Source organism: Bos grunniens, chromosome 11, assembly GCF_055505025.1.
Source record: "Bos grunniens cultivar Pamir isolate PY7600 chromosome 11, Bosgru_T2T1.0, whole genome shotgun sequence".
In the NCBI taxonomy this organism is placed as follows: domain Eukaryota; kingdom Metazoa; phylum Chordata; class Mammalia; order Artiodactyla; family Bovidae; genus Bos; species Bos grunniens.
The window spans coordinates 92,016,029-92,029,863 of record NC_141175.1 but is presented as its reverse complement, the minus strand read 5'-3'; the positions used below and the strand labels follow the sequence as shown (position 1 = coordinate 92,029,863).

Below are 13,835 nucleotides of genomic sequence, written 5' to 3'. Positions count from 1 at the left end.
CTAGGCACTTGGGGATTCCCTTGCAGTGACCCGAGGGTGGGTGGGTAGAGGCTCAGTTGGGACCGTCCCCCTCAGTCTGTGACTGTGGATGGAATGTGGCTTCTTCCCTAGTGCAGAAGCTTGGGCTGCTCCAAGGAGCAGGAAATGTAAGGAATTGGCCACTGGTGATTTTGGTTATACCTCTGGCCTTTTCCACTTGGTCTGCTTTAAAGAGATTCTGCATATAGGGTTATTACACCCAGTTTTTCTTTAGTTAGTTGAATGATAAATACATTAAAAATGACATTTATTTTTAGCTGTGCTAGGTCTGCATTGCTGCATGCGAGGTTTCTCTATTGCAATGAGTGGAGGCTACTCTAGTTGCAGTGTGCTGGCCTCTCATCTCGGTGGTTTCTCTTTGGCGGAGCCAGTCTCTAGGTTCAAGGGCTTCAATAGTTGTGGTGCACGGGCTCAGCAGTTTTGGCTCATGGGCAGGCTCTAGAGCTCAGGCTCACTAGTTGTGGCACAAGGGCATAGTTGCCATGAGCCGTGTGGGATCTTCCCGGACCAGGAATGGAAGCCATGGCAGGCAGGTTCTTAACCACTGGACCACCAGGGAAGTCCCCATACGTGTATTTTTATAAGCGTTAGAAATTTGCAAAAATTGTTAATGATAAAAAATTGTTAATGGTGGTTAAATAAAGTGGTTTTAAAAAAGGTTTAAACACTTTGGAACATGTTGGGTGCTTTTTTCCCTACTGTTTTATTTTTAATTATAAAATATTTTAAATACACAGAAATGCAGACAATAATACATCCAGCAGCTGCTCATTGGGCTCATGTTTTTAAAACCTCCCTGACGTGGTAATTAAGCACAATGATTTATGGATAAGGGAGAGACGAAGGTCTTATCTTGCTTTAACTGCATGTTTTACTAATGATGTTTCCTGTCTTCCTAGTGGAAAGAAAACAGTACATAATTTGTTGATGTGACACAAATTGGTTGTTTTGGTACTTATGGAAAAATACAGAGCTGTATTTGTATATGCTTTCGTGCACCTGTTTGCTCAGCTTATTATTCAGGTTGAACATCTCATGTAGGCACAGTCCAGTGGCCAGTGAGCATTTGTGTGCACACTGTCATTTAGACCCAAGACAACGTGAAGAAAATGCCGTCTGTTACTCCCCCATCATACCCACCTTTCTGCCTTCCTCCTCTTTCTCTCCTTATTGGGCCAGAGTTTTACTTGCCCTGAACTAGAGGTGGTGGAGTTCCTTGGTTACAAGTTCAGTCTTTGGAGCTAGAATACAAGGCACCTAACTTGATGTTAACACTTTGCCAACACATCCTCACTCTTTGATCTTGGACTTGACCTTGGGGCAAGGCTAAGTTACCCCATTCACATTGTAGGTGTGATGATGGTTTTTGCCATCATTTAGAGGCTGCTAGGGGACCGGATGAATTAATACACAAAGAGCGCTTAGAGAGCAGCTGTCCCCCCATACAATAGTATTTACCAGATGTGAGCTCTCAAGGGCTCCTGTTGGTCTGTTTAGGGGGGTTCCCCCTTGTGGGCACCCCAGCGTTTTACACACCCCTCTTGGTGTTTCGCAGATGCCCTGTTCTTCTGTTCTTCTCTCTTCCCCTCTTCTGGAGCACTCTGATTGCACTCTCACTTGGCTCTGGGTATGACTGGACCAGGTAGGAGAGGCATCTGCCCCCACCATCAGCGTGGACCTCCTGGGAAGCAGGATTTTCTGTATCATTTTAAGTACCCAGGCTCCCTTCCTTGCCGTAGGACATATGCTAACTGAATTGAGTAGAATTGAATTGAACAAGTATCTCTGATTTTGCTGTGTTGTAAATACTTTCCTCTAAATACTACATAAAGAATTCCACTTCCTTTTCTGTTTCCTCTCACCTTTGGGTGGTAATTCCCTTTTGGTTTTCTTTCCACTATATATTTCTGTGTGTTTATCCCTTGCCCGACGGACACTGCTTATTATGACAGATTTTCAAGGGCACACCACCTTATTCCATTTCCTCCTGCTTCTCTGAAGGCTACCCTGGCATGGCCCAAACCGTAAGACAGCTTTTCCTTTCTCACTGCCAATTTTAGAATCTTTCTGCTCAACATCATCTGATAGAGATTTGGGACTAAGTATAATGAATGTTGTATGATTTTCCCTGTAATTTTAGATCCCCAAATACTGCTCTTGGCCAACTACACTAGTCCCTGTGGTTTTTTCACTCCACATTTGAGTAATATTGTTGGCACGGACCTAAGTAAACAGTTTGTGAAATGTTGTGTTTTGTAAATTAGGAGATGGATAGGCTGGTTTTTTAATACATGCTCTTGGTTCTGCTCAACCAGAGGAAGATGAGTTTGGTTAATGGATGGAAAGACAAATTGGAGGGAGGTGTTTTTAACTGAAGTTGATGTGGTTGATTTACTCATCAATTATTTAAAGGTGAGAACTAAATGGTTGAAGAGGAACCTTCAGAGGTATTTTGGTAATGAATTAAGGAAGCATCTTTACAGAGGATAGAAGATGTAACCAGCAAAAAACTACAGGAGGAAAAGAGGATAATAAAATAAGGAAAATATAATAATAAGGACCCTTTGTCTTTGTAGACTTTAAAATGTTTGTATTTCTTATAAGATTACCAAACAATTCCAATCTCCCTTTTAGTCTTGCAGGAACTTCAGTTTATTATTGTTACTATTATAAATTAAAAGTAGAATTGCCATCCTGTCACTGATATGTGTTTTATCTTAACACCATCTCACGTGGACAGTTAACAATTAGCATCTTCAAAATATTTCATTATAAAAGCTATTTAAATCGGCTCAGAGGTACCACCTCACCTTGATGAATCATTTGCTACATTGGTTCAAGAGTGGGGGCGCTTTTGACTCTGCTACTGACTGTGTAGTTTAAAGTTACCTAACTCTTCTGAGATTTTTTTCAACCTGGATGAATGAAATGAATGGGCAGAGGGTCAGTCATCACCCAACCCAATTCAGGTCATTCTTGTGAATATCAGGCATACAAATCCTCTTCTGTCTTACCCGTTTCCACATTGTATCACAGCTGCACGTGTGCCTGGGTGGCTGTGTGCTTCCCAGCTGGAATGTGAGCTCCATCTGTGAGGGGAGGGATCATACCATAACTGTCTTTTTATCCTCAGGACCTAGTAAGTACATGGACTTTCAGGGAAGGAAGGACGGGATGGAATGATTGAGTGAATGAATGAATGATTCATTTGTTATACTTTCACTCAGTCCCTGTGTGCTAGTTAATGCCTCACAGAAGGTATTAAGTACAAAGAAGGAAAAAAACCAGGGCAATAGGCTCAAGAGTGGTGGGGGCTGGGAGAGAGGGGTGGAGTAAGGAAAGGTCCACCTTTCCTTATATAAGGAAATGACTTATGAGACCTGTGTGGTATGAAAGGGTGTGGAGGAAGGGCTTTTGCAGCCAAGAGAACAGCTAACACAAGGGCCTCGGGCTGGGAGTAGGCCTGACCCTGTACAGGACTCCAGATGTGAGTTTTGCTGGGTTGTCAGTGAGAGCTAGAGTAATAGGTGGTAAGGGAGACGGGGCTGGAGCCCCTGTCAGGTCTTATGGAAAACCATAAATAGGGAAGTTACGGATAGAAGTGGATTTTATTACTAAGGAATAAACACAGTATAGGATTTGGTATTTTTCATCACTAGTTTGAAAGCATGGAAAAAGAATTTTGTTGTTGTTGTTTTGTTGGACTTTTTTTTTAAAAAACTGAAGTATGGTTGATTTACAATGCTGTATCAGTTCCTGGCATACAGCAAAGTGATTCAGAGATACACACATCCATTCTTTTTCATATTCATTTCCATAATGGTTTATTCCAGGATGTCAAATATAATTCCTGGTGCTATACAGTAGAATGTTATTGTTTATTTTCTATATAGTAGTTTGTATCTGCTAATCCCGACTCCTGATTGACCCCTCCCCATCCCCTTTCCCCTTTGTTAATCATGTTTGTTTCCTATGTCTGTGAGTCTGTTTCTGTTGTGTAAATACGTTCATTTGTATCAACGTATGTATTTCCACATATAAATAATACCGTATGGTACTTGTCTTCGTCTGACTTCCTTCGTTTAGTGTGAAGTGCGATTTCCAGATCCATCCGTGCCATCTATTGATGGACATTTAGGCTGTTTCTGTGTCTTGGCTATTGTAGATCGTATTGCTTTGAACATTGGGGTTTGTGTATCTTTTTGAATTATAGTTTTCTCTAGATATATGCCCAGGAGTGGGGTTGCTAGATCATATGGCCACTCTAGTTTTAGTTTTTAAAGAAACCTCCATACTGTTTTCCGTGGCTGCACCAATTTACATTCCGACAACCAGCAGTGGAGGATGGGTCCTTTTCTCTTCACCCTCTGCAGCATTTGCTAATTATATACTTTTTAATGATGGACATTCTGACCAGTGTGAGGTGGTACTTCACTGTAGTTTTGATTTGCATGTCTCTAATAATTATTGATGTTGAGTATCTTTTCATGTGCCTATTGACTATCTGTATGTCTTCTTTGGAGAAATGTCTATTTAGGTCTTCTGCCTCTTTTTTGATTGGGTGGTTCCTGTTGTTTTGTTACTGAGTTTGTGTGAACCGTTTGTATATTTTGGAAATTAAGCCCTGGTTGGTCACATTGTTTGCAACTATTTTTCCCCATTCTATGATTGTCTTTTCATTTTGTTTATGCCATGCAAAAGCTTGTCGGTTTAATTAGGTCCCGTTTCTTTACTTTTGCTTTTATTTCTGTTGCCTTGGGAGACTGACCTAAGAAAACATTGCTAGGTCAGACAATGTTTTACTTGCGTTGTCTTCTAGGAGTTTTCGTGTTGTGTCATATTTAAGCCATTTTGAATTATTTTTGTTTATGGTGTGAGGGAGTGTTCTAACTTCATTGATTAACATGTGGGTGTCCAGCTTTCCCACCACCACTTGCTGAAGAGACTGTCTTTTCTCCATTGTATATTTTTGCCTCCTTTGTTGAAGATTAATTGATGGGGTGACCGGGTGTGTGGGTTTATTTCTGGGCTGTCTTCAGTTCCATTGACTGATATGTCAGTTTTGGGCCAATATCACACAGTTTTGATTTCTATAGTTTTGTAGCATTGTCTGAAGTCTGGGAGGGTTGTGCCTCCAGCTTTGTTCTCTTTCCTCAGGATTACTTTGGCAATTCGGGGTCTTTTATGGTTTCATATAAGCTGTGGGATTATTTGTTCTAGTTCTGTGAAAAATGTCATGGGTATTTTATAGGAATTAATGCAATTAAATTAATGCAATTAAATGTGTAGATTGCTTTGGACAGTATGGCCATTTTGATTATGTTAAATCTTCCAATCCAAGAGTATGGGATATATTTCCATTTCTTTAAATGATTTTCAGTTTCCTTTATCAGTGTTTCATAGTTCTCAACATACAAGTCTTTTACCTTCTTGATCAATTTTTTTTTTATGTGCTTTTAAAAGAGATTATTTTTTTAATTTCCCTTTCTGATATTTTATTGTTAGTGTAAAGAAGTACAGCAGATTCAATTGTTAATTGAAAAATAGTGTTTTAAATAGAAATTTTAATCCCCTTTATTGCTAATTTGTATTGATGCGAAAAGCGGTGTATAGAAGAGTGAAGTACCCAAGATCACACCCAAATTATGGTCACAGTCCAACTGCCTGCATTGTACCCAGATCTCCAGACCGGCCCCATGCCAACTGAATTTCCATGCCTCAGCCAAGCTCTGCCAGAAGATAACACGCTCACCAGAACTGTGAGGCTGAGACTTAGGATGAAAGTTTGAGTATCAAAAAAAAAAAAGTCTTTGGTTACTGCTATGTTAACAATTAGGGGGATCTTCACGTGATACTAAATAAAAAATAAAATGTTAAATCCTTCAAAAAAGTTTAAAGATAAAAATCCCAATCCTGTGATTGTAGGAAATTCACAGAGAGCAGTTAGGATGTATTAAAGTAAGAGTGTAAAATTTTAGCATTGCATTTGAATTCTGTTCTTCAGTGCCCCTTCTCCCCCCAATCTAACATGCAGATTTTGGGGTGAAACTGAAGTAGGTACAAAGGCAACCTAGATGATTTTGTTCCTATCTGTAAATGGGGTTAATAGCACCCATTGGCTACATCTCCCATTCTGTAGTGAAGATCAAATAAAATGAGGCTCATGAACATACTGCACCAAAGAGCCCTATAAACATAAGGTGATGTTAAAATGATTTACGACTGTTTTGTGAAAATTTTTCAGTTGTTAGTGAAAATTGTTTCCTGTAATGTGTTGGTATAATTCTTGTCTTGAAAGTGAGAAGGTTTAATGTATTTCTTAAGTTTTGGGGGATCACAGATCTTGTGTATCACGTCTTTACATTGATCATCCTGTTTACCAATGTTTTATAGTCTCTGGGGGGCAACTCCTAGAAGTTGGCTTGAAAACAGGCAAAAGTACCTAAATTGCCACTTTACTTCCATTACCAACAACGCACAATTGATTTGCTTTATTCTCCTAGAGATAGAGTGCAGGCAAAGACAACCTTTCTTTCGAGAAAGCTCTGTTTCTTTCTTATTGTGATAATGAAAAGGTTGTGTTTTTAGTCCAAAGTTTCTCAGTAATCAGAGGTGAAATAATACAGATGATAAGTTAAAAGACAGGCAGGGTCCCTGTTTTTGTTTTACTTTTTATCGGTTGGGAAGTTGGCCTCCTCAGCATTTCTGCATATACAATAGACCCTCAATTGCTTGATTAATAAGTATTAGAAGTCACATTTGTTTTGAGGGAAAGATCAGCTGAAATTCATTTAACTTAGTGGCAATCGAGATTATGTTAGGAAGCCATTCCTTTTGTTAGGAGAGAATGTATATTACAGCAAACCTCCTGGATGAGAGTTTTTAATGCCCACTGTTGAATGTTTGAGAGCCTTTCTCTGGTACAGTTGCCCCATATCTTCCTGTAAGAGTCTGCTTGAATGGCACATCACAGACCTAGTGGTTCTCAAAGCATGGTCCCTGGATCAGGGGCAGCAGCATCACCCAGGAACTTGTTGGAAAGGCAGACTCCCACGCCCCATCCTGGACTCACTGAATTAGAAGCTTTGAGGTTGGGGCCCAGCACTCTGTTTTAATGCACACTCCAGGGCGTGCCAATATAGCTATGGTTTGAGAACCACTGCTCTGGCCAAACCCACTTCCACCTCCTCCCTTTCTGCATCCCTGTCCCCTCCCTCCCCCACCCCTCCATGATCCTCTGTCATGCACCCTCTCCTTGATCACCCATGGCGCCGAGGAGTCCAGGGAAACTGGCTCCTGTGGGCTCCAGGCCTTGGGGACTGGAAGCTTGGGTTTTCTCCTCTGCCCAACGGACTGGAGCCATTGCTTCATCCCAGACGGGAGCCTCAGGCCTGAGCAGGCGCCTCCATGCGTGCTGCCACAGAGTCTGCTCTGCGCAGTCACCGAGGAGTCTTGGAAAAGGCATTTTTGCCTCTCCGTGAATGTGAGTTTTGTATCTGTGGGCCTTCCTAGTTCTGTTCTTCACTGCGGATGGTATTGAAATCACACTTCATACGCTTCAAAGCTACATTTATCAGCTTTGTAGGGTACACAGCCCCCCTTTGCCTCGCAACCCCCCGTGGAATATGTAAGAAATGTGGGTGGTGGGAATGACTTATTGGTGAAATAGAAACAGGCTCACAGATGTAGAAAACAAACTTATGATTACCAGAGGGAAAGGGTGTGGGTGAGGGACAAAGCAAGAGTCTGGGATTAGCAGATACAAACCACTGTATATAACATAGATGAACTTTAAGGCTCCGCTATATAGCACAGGGAATTATAGTCAATATCTAGTAATAAACCATAGTGGAAAAGAATATGAAAATATATATATTCTATACATGTTCTCTATATTATATTATACATAAGATATATATACCTGAATCACTTTGGTGTACACCAGAAAGTAACACCACATTGTAAATCAACTATGCTCCGATAAAAAAAAAGAAATGCAGGTTGTAGGGCCCTATCCCAGACCCACCACAGTGGACCCCCAGGGGGATCACCCAGGACTCTCGTTTTCACAAGTACCTAGCCAGCTGATCCACAAGGAAGCTTGAGGAGCCTGGGTTTAGAGTGGGTCTACTGAAATAAAAGACGTCACAGGCAAGGAATGATGTGAAAGGTATTAAAAAATTAATAAAAGGAACAGAAGCGAATGTGACATCTTGTTTTGGAGGCAGGTACTGCTTCTCGAGTCCAAGATAATTTAAAAGTGAAATGAAGAACAAGCTCTAGTCCAGAACATGCCCTCAGCGTTGGCAGGGACAAAGCCTTCTTGTGTGGAGATGAGGAAGTTCAGATGGAAAAGGGACAGGTCAGTGCTGCTCGGCCATTCCTTGGGGTCCTGCTGACTCATTCCTGGAAGTTGCTGGAGGAATGCATCAGATCTTTGGAATTAGCCCTGTTAAGAATTTCAGCAGTGACACACACTTTTATAAGATGTGTGTTTAGGAAAGGAATTGCCTATCATAAAACTAGGAGCTCTTGTAGAAAAAGAATGAATATGGAGTTGGTTTGCTTGTCCTGTGAAATAGGGACTGTTTTCCCCATCATGTGTCTTTTTTTCCTACAAAATAGTGGATGCAAAAATACTTTATCTGTGTATGGAAGGAAAATTAGGTTTTTAAAAAATATATCTGTTTATTCTCCAAGTAGAAATACTTTTTTTGGGGGGGGGATCTTATTTAAATTATCAGTTACTGTGGTAATAGTTACACCTGGTTAAAGTAAGTATTTTGTCTTTGCTTCCCAATGCAAACGTAGTTATTTCCAAAAACCCATATGTTACTTTTGATTAAAGCATCCAGAAATTTAAATGTTATGTAGACAAGGCTGCAATACTGGAAAATGGTGCTCAAATTTTGAAAAGACCCAAATTTGAAGAATGGCTTAAAATATGGATTAAAAAAAATTAGTTCTCATTCCTTCGGTCTCAGTATGGGTAAACACTTTACAAAAAAAACCCAAAAAACTGCTAACATTTTTATAGGTGAGTTATATCTCTGTAAATGTCCCTAGAGGCCTATACCTTACACTTGCTTAGCCTTTCATTTTAATTCACTAAACTTTTAATAAAGTACTATATAGAAGGCATTGTACAGATGGCTAAGACCCTGCTCTGCGGAGCTGACGGCCAGTGGAGGAGGCCAAGACACCCACAGCACCAGGACTGTGGCTGCGCACCGTAAGGTAGCCCCTGTGGGTGAAGTCCCTGCTCTTGAGTGTGGGAGGAACCTGTGACTTGCTTCAGGTCAGTACAGTATGTCAAAAGTGATAGAGTGTCATTTCCTTGATTATGTTATGTGTGATTCTGTCTTAGTGGACTGGAGTGAGAGACTTCCTGCTGGCTGGGAAAAAGTGGGCTGCCCTATTGGGCTTGTGGCTTGCCTATGCAGAGGACCATGTGGCAGGAAGTTGTGGGCTGTCCTTAGCTGGTAACCAGTATGCAGCTGGGGCGCTCAGTCTGACAGCCACAAGGAAATGAAGTCTGCCAACAACCTGAATGATCTTGGAAGTAGATTCTTTCCCACTTGAACCTCAGATGAGACTGCAGCCCCACTGACACCTTGATTATAGCCTTGTGAAACCCTGAAGCGCAAGAGCTGGTTGATTTGTGCTCAGACTGCTCACTTATAGAAACTGTGAGATAATAAATGTATATGGTTCTTAGCTTTTGAAACGGTGATACTTTGTTAGGCACGATAAGGAAGAATGTGCAGATGCCAGAAGAGCAGCCCAGCCCCAAGGCTCTTTCATTCATCAGAGGAGCACCTGGTGAACACAGTCCGTGAGCCATTCTCTTTCCAGTACTAGAAATGCAAACATGAGTAAAGCCTGGTTGTATCTCCAAGTAGCTCCTAGTCTGGAGTAGTGACGCTTTGAAGGAAGGACTTGCTCTCCTTTGGCGAGATATTAGAATAGGAATTGTTTGAAATGGCTTTTGAGGATAGAATTTGGACTCGGAGAGTCTGGTGGGAAAACTCTCATTCCATTAATGGATGGTGCTGACTTTATAGTTTGGCTGGAAAAGGGATTCTCCCATTTGGAGGGTTTGGATTTGCTTTAACCACAAGTCTTATTAAAGAGGAAGAATCTACCATTGCAGCAGATGAATAAGGCATCCTTGTAGATTAAAGGGGTAAGCTCTATGGCCAAAGTGGGCAGCATTGAATTTTACTTTAAGAACAATAAAATTACAAATCACGAGGGCTCAGAAACATCCTCTGATAATCCTTTCATTCAAATCCTATGTGGATCACGGAGTTATAAAGCTGGATTGTCAAAATAGTCCTGAGTAATTTTCTTCTAAGCCATTTGTCATATGGTGTTTTTTTTCTTATTGAGGGGGACTTGTGGGTAATGAAGACAACAGCTTTCATTTGTTATGTTTTTAGCTTTTAACTGAGGACTCTCAAGTGAGGTCCTCCAAGGACCCTTTCCAAAGATGCTGTTTACAGAAGGTACCTACTATGTTAGAAGGTGGTGTCAGTGACAGGGTGGCCTCACCCACAGCTCTGAGTTCCTCAGTTCCTAGAGGACCAGTATGTATCTTCTGTCCAGTGTGTACCTGGACAAGCACAAGACTGTCAGCTTCTGCTTCATTCCCGTGATCATCTCATTCTACTGCTGATACGATGAGTGCTTTTGGCCGTCTCTTTTCAGATCTGAATACATTTCAGGTTCCCCTTTCATCTCTCCTGATGTGTTCTCATCACTCAACTTGGTGGTAAAACGCATGGCTTTGAAGGGCTTCTCTGATCTTGTGTGACCTTGTGGAATCTTCATTCCTGATGGTTTTTTAAAATGGGAGAAGTTTCTCTGGCATACTTTAGCTCAGCAGCACCTGTGGAGTGGGCTTGGCAGGGGTCTTGCAGGCGGGTCTGGGGACATTGAGGGGTGAGAATCGGGATATTGGGGATGGATTCACCCTGTCTAAACCTCTAGGGGGCACATCTTTGTTTCTTCTGGAAACCACAAAGAAGATCCAAGTTATTTTTTCCACCCCTTCTTTATCTGGCTTCTGATCAGCTTTTTCCACTTCCCACACCTTTAAGCTTCTCTGTCTGTTCCTGAAGGAAGACCATAGGTAATGTGAAGCTTTCTAAGGGTGTTTCTTCTGTCAACTGCAGGTGCCAGAAGGTTTCTTGTATCTTTCCTGTGCCTAGTACATGGTAGATACTCAAAAATATTTTTGAATGAATGGATGAATCCCTGACCCTGTTGACACAATTAAGTTTTATAAGCATAGAAGACTGACTTTGATTTTTTCATGTTTCTTAGGGAAGTCTAGACTCTTAGCTGCCAGGGTAGTGGATCAGCTAGGACTTTTGGGAAGGTGTCGGTGAGGATGTAAATTGACTGGAGGATGATGCAGAGGAAGCTAGAGTCAAGTGCAGCGGGTGTCTGCAGGTGCGGTGGGAGATGGGGGTGAACGTTGAGGCAGAGTTAAGTAGGACCCTGTGATTGTTAAGTGGAAGTTACATAGACTAGCTGGAGGAAGAGAAGCTGTTTTTTGTTTTTTTCTTAGCCAGGTAACTTGGAAGCCTAAAGGTTGATGCTGACTTTAGGTCTCACTGGATCTGAGGAATTGAATGGTCATGTCAAGACCAGATGAGCTACATCATCTGCAGGGCTCAGGGCAAAATGAAAATGTGGGAACCCTTGTTAAAACACATTTACCTAGGGGTAGGTTAAGTGTTAGCTGTTGTTAATTTCCAAGGAAGAATAGTAATAACCAGGAGTAAGTTCTGCATTTTACCATTTGGAGAGCTGCTTTCTGGATCCAACGCTTACTGTGCACACTGATACTCTGTGCCTCTGCAGTTTGCAAAGGTTTCAGGCCAATTAATTTACGGTCTCTTGTATCTGCCGGGAATTATCATGATCGCTGGGTGTTCTGCCAGCCTGGAGTGCTTCTAGAACTCACATTTAAATTTCAGCTCAGTGATGACTATTTTTATCAGGTCTATGGAGACAAAGTATAGAGGAGATTAAACTTTTTTTTTTTTTAGTGTAAGTTCAGTTTGAGTAACTTTTCCATAAAATTCTAATGGAGTTCCATTTAAAGAATTTCAATTAGAAACACATGGTGTGAGTTTCCCAAAGCTTAACACTGTTGGTTTGAAGTCATATTATTCTTTACTATTTGCTTGTATTGTTTACATGAAGACTGGTGTCTGGGTCACTAACCACATTTTCATGCTTTTCATCTAGGTTTCTTGAATACCTTCTTTGATGACTGTTTTATAATCTGCTAAATAAATGAATGTGTGTGGGGGAGCGATCTTCAGATTACCTCGTCTGATTCATAGCACAGTCCTGCAAAGCAGCTGTGTGGGGAGAAGTCCTACATTTCATTAGTCATTTTTATGACTCAGTTTAGTATTAGGATTCTACCTGTCTGTGCAGCATTTTCATCTGAGACAAATTAACTAAGCTTTTGTGTGCCACATAAAGGAAGGTGCGTGTCAGAGCTTTCCATGAAGAGATTAGTCACCTCTTTAACTGTAAGGTGGTCAAGGAGCATCCTTTCTCTTGGGAAGCCCTGGCATTTGTTCGTTGCTCCTGGTGGACAGTCCATCACTCACACATAAACAGTTTACTTTCAAGGATTATAATAGCTTCTACCTCTGGCTCCAAGTTGGATTGTGCAGTTAATAAAGATGGCTATAGCAGATTTCTGAGAGTGTGATGACAAAACTTTGACTTGAGAAGAAGAGAGTGCTTATTTTCTTTTGCTTGAATTTGTTCCTCATTTTGCTTTTTATCTCCCATCACAGGACTTGTTGCTTAAAGTTACAGAACAAAATATGATCTCATATTTGCTTATCTTTCTTTTTAAATATTTGCCCACATAAATACCTGTAACTATAGAGAATTTGTAGGTGGCATTAGTGGTAAAGAACCCGCCTGCCAATGCAGGAGACGTAAGAGACTTGGGTTCGATCCCTGGGTTGGGAAGATCCCCTGGAGGAGGAAATGACAACCCACCCTAGTATTCTGGCCTGGAGAATCCCACAGACAGAGCAGCCAGATAGGCTACAGTCCATGGGGTTGCAAAGAGTCAGACATGACTGAAGTGACTTGGCACACACATAGAGAATTTAAGTCACCTTGAAGTATCTAAATATTAAGCTGGCTTTTGGTGGGTTTACTGCTATTGCTAAGTCGCTTCAGTCGTGTCCGACTCTGTGCGACCACATAGACAGCAGCCCACCAGGCTTCCCCGTCCCTGGGATTCTCCAGGCAAGAACACTGGAGTGGGTTGCCATTTCCTTCTCCAATGCATGAAAGTGAAAAGTGAAAGTGAAATTGCTCAGTCGTGCCCGACTCTGTGCAACCCCATGGACTGGAGCCCACCGGGCTCCTCCGTCCATGGGGTTTTCCAGTCAAGAGTACTGGAGTGGGGTGCCATTGCCTTCTCCATTGGTGGGTTTGGAAAGTATATAAAAGTCACACATAGATTTTCATGTTAAAAATGAGGGTTTGGGATCAGAGGATGAACTCACTGACTGCTTTGACTTATTTTTAATTGTTGTACAACTTCAGTGACACATTGATGCTTGGCAGAATGACATGGGGTAGGATTTCAGGAAACTGTTTTCAATTGTGATATATGACAGAAAATGCCTGTCATCTTCAGTGGGTGTGCTGACAGCAGGAAGGGGGTGGCTGAAATCCTATTTGCAAATGATCTAGGAAGCCAGCCATCTACGCTGTCCCCACTCCAGTCCAGGAATCCTCCAGGC

The 13,835-nt window shown here is 41.6% G+C and overlaps 1 protein-coding gene across 11 annotated transcripts in view; it reads left to right on the top strand.

The window, feature by feature from the left end:
• The window catches only part of LTBP1 (latent transforming growth factor beta binding protein 1), a 460,290-nt gene that overhangs the window by 13,137 nt on the left and 433,318 nt on the right, over nt 1–13,835 (top strand). Inside the window, exons 1-2 of one of the 11 annotated variants that reach the window (XM_086327489.1) lie at nt 3,411–3,526; nt 8,268–8,401. The exons of 9 other annotated variants lie outside the window; for them this stretch is intronic. The gene's annotated coding sequence lies outside the window, so the exon portion shown is untranslated. Of the gene's footprint in view, nt 1–3,410; nt 3,527–8,267; nt 8,402–13,835 lie in introns of those variants that run through there. One more of the 11 variants, XM_086327491.1, reaches the window with a different exon arrangement.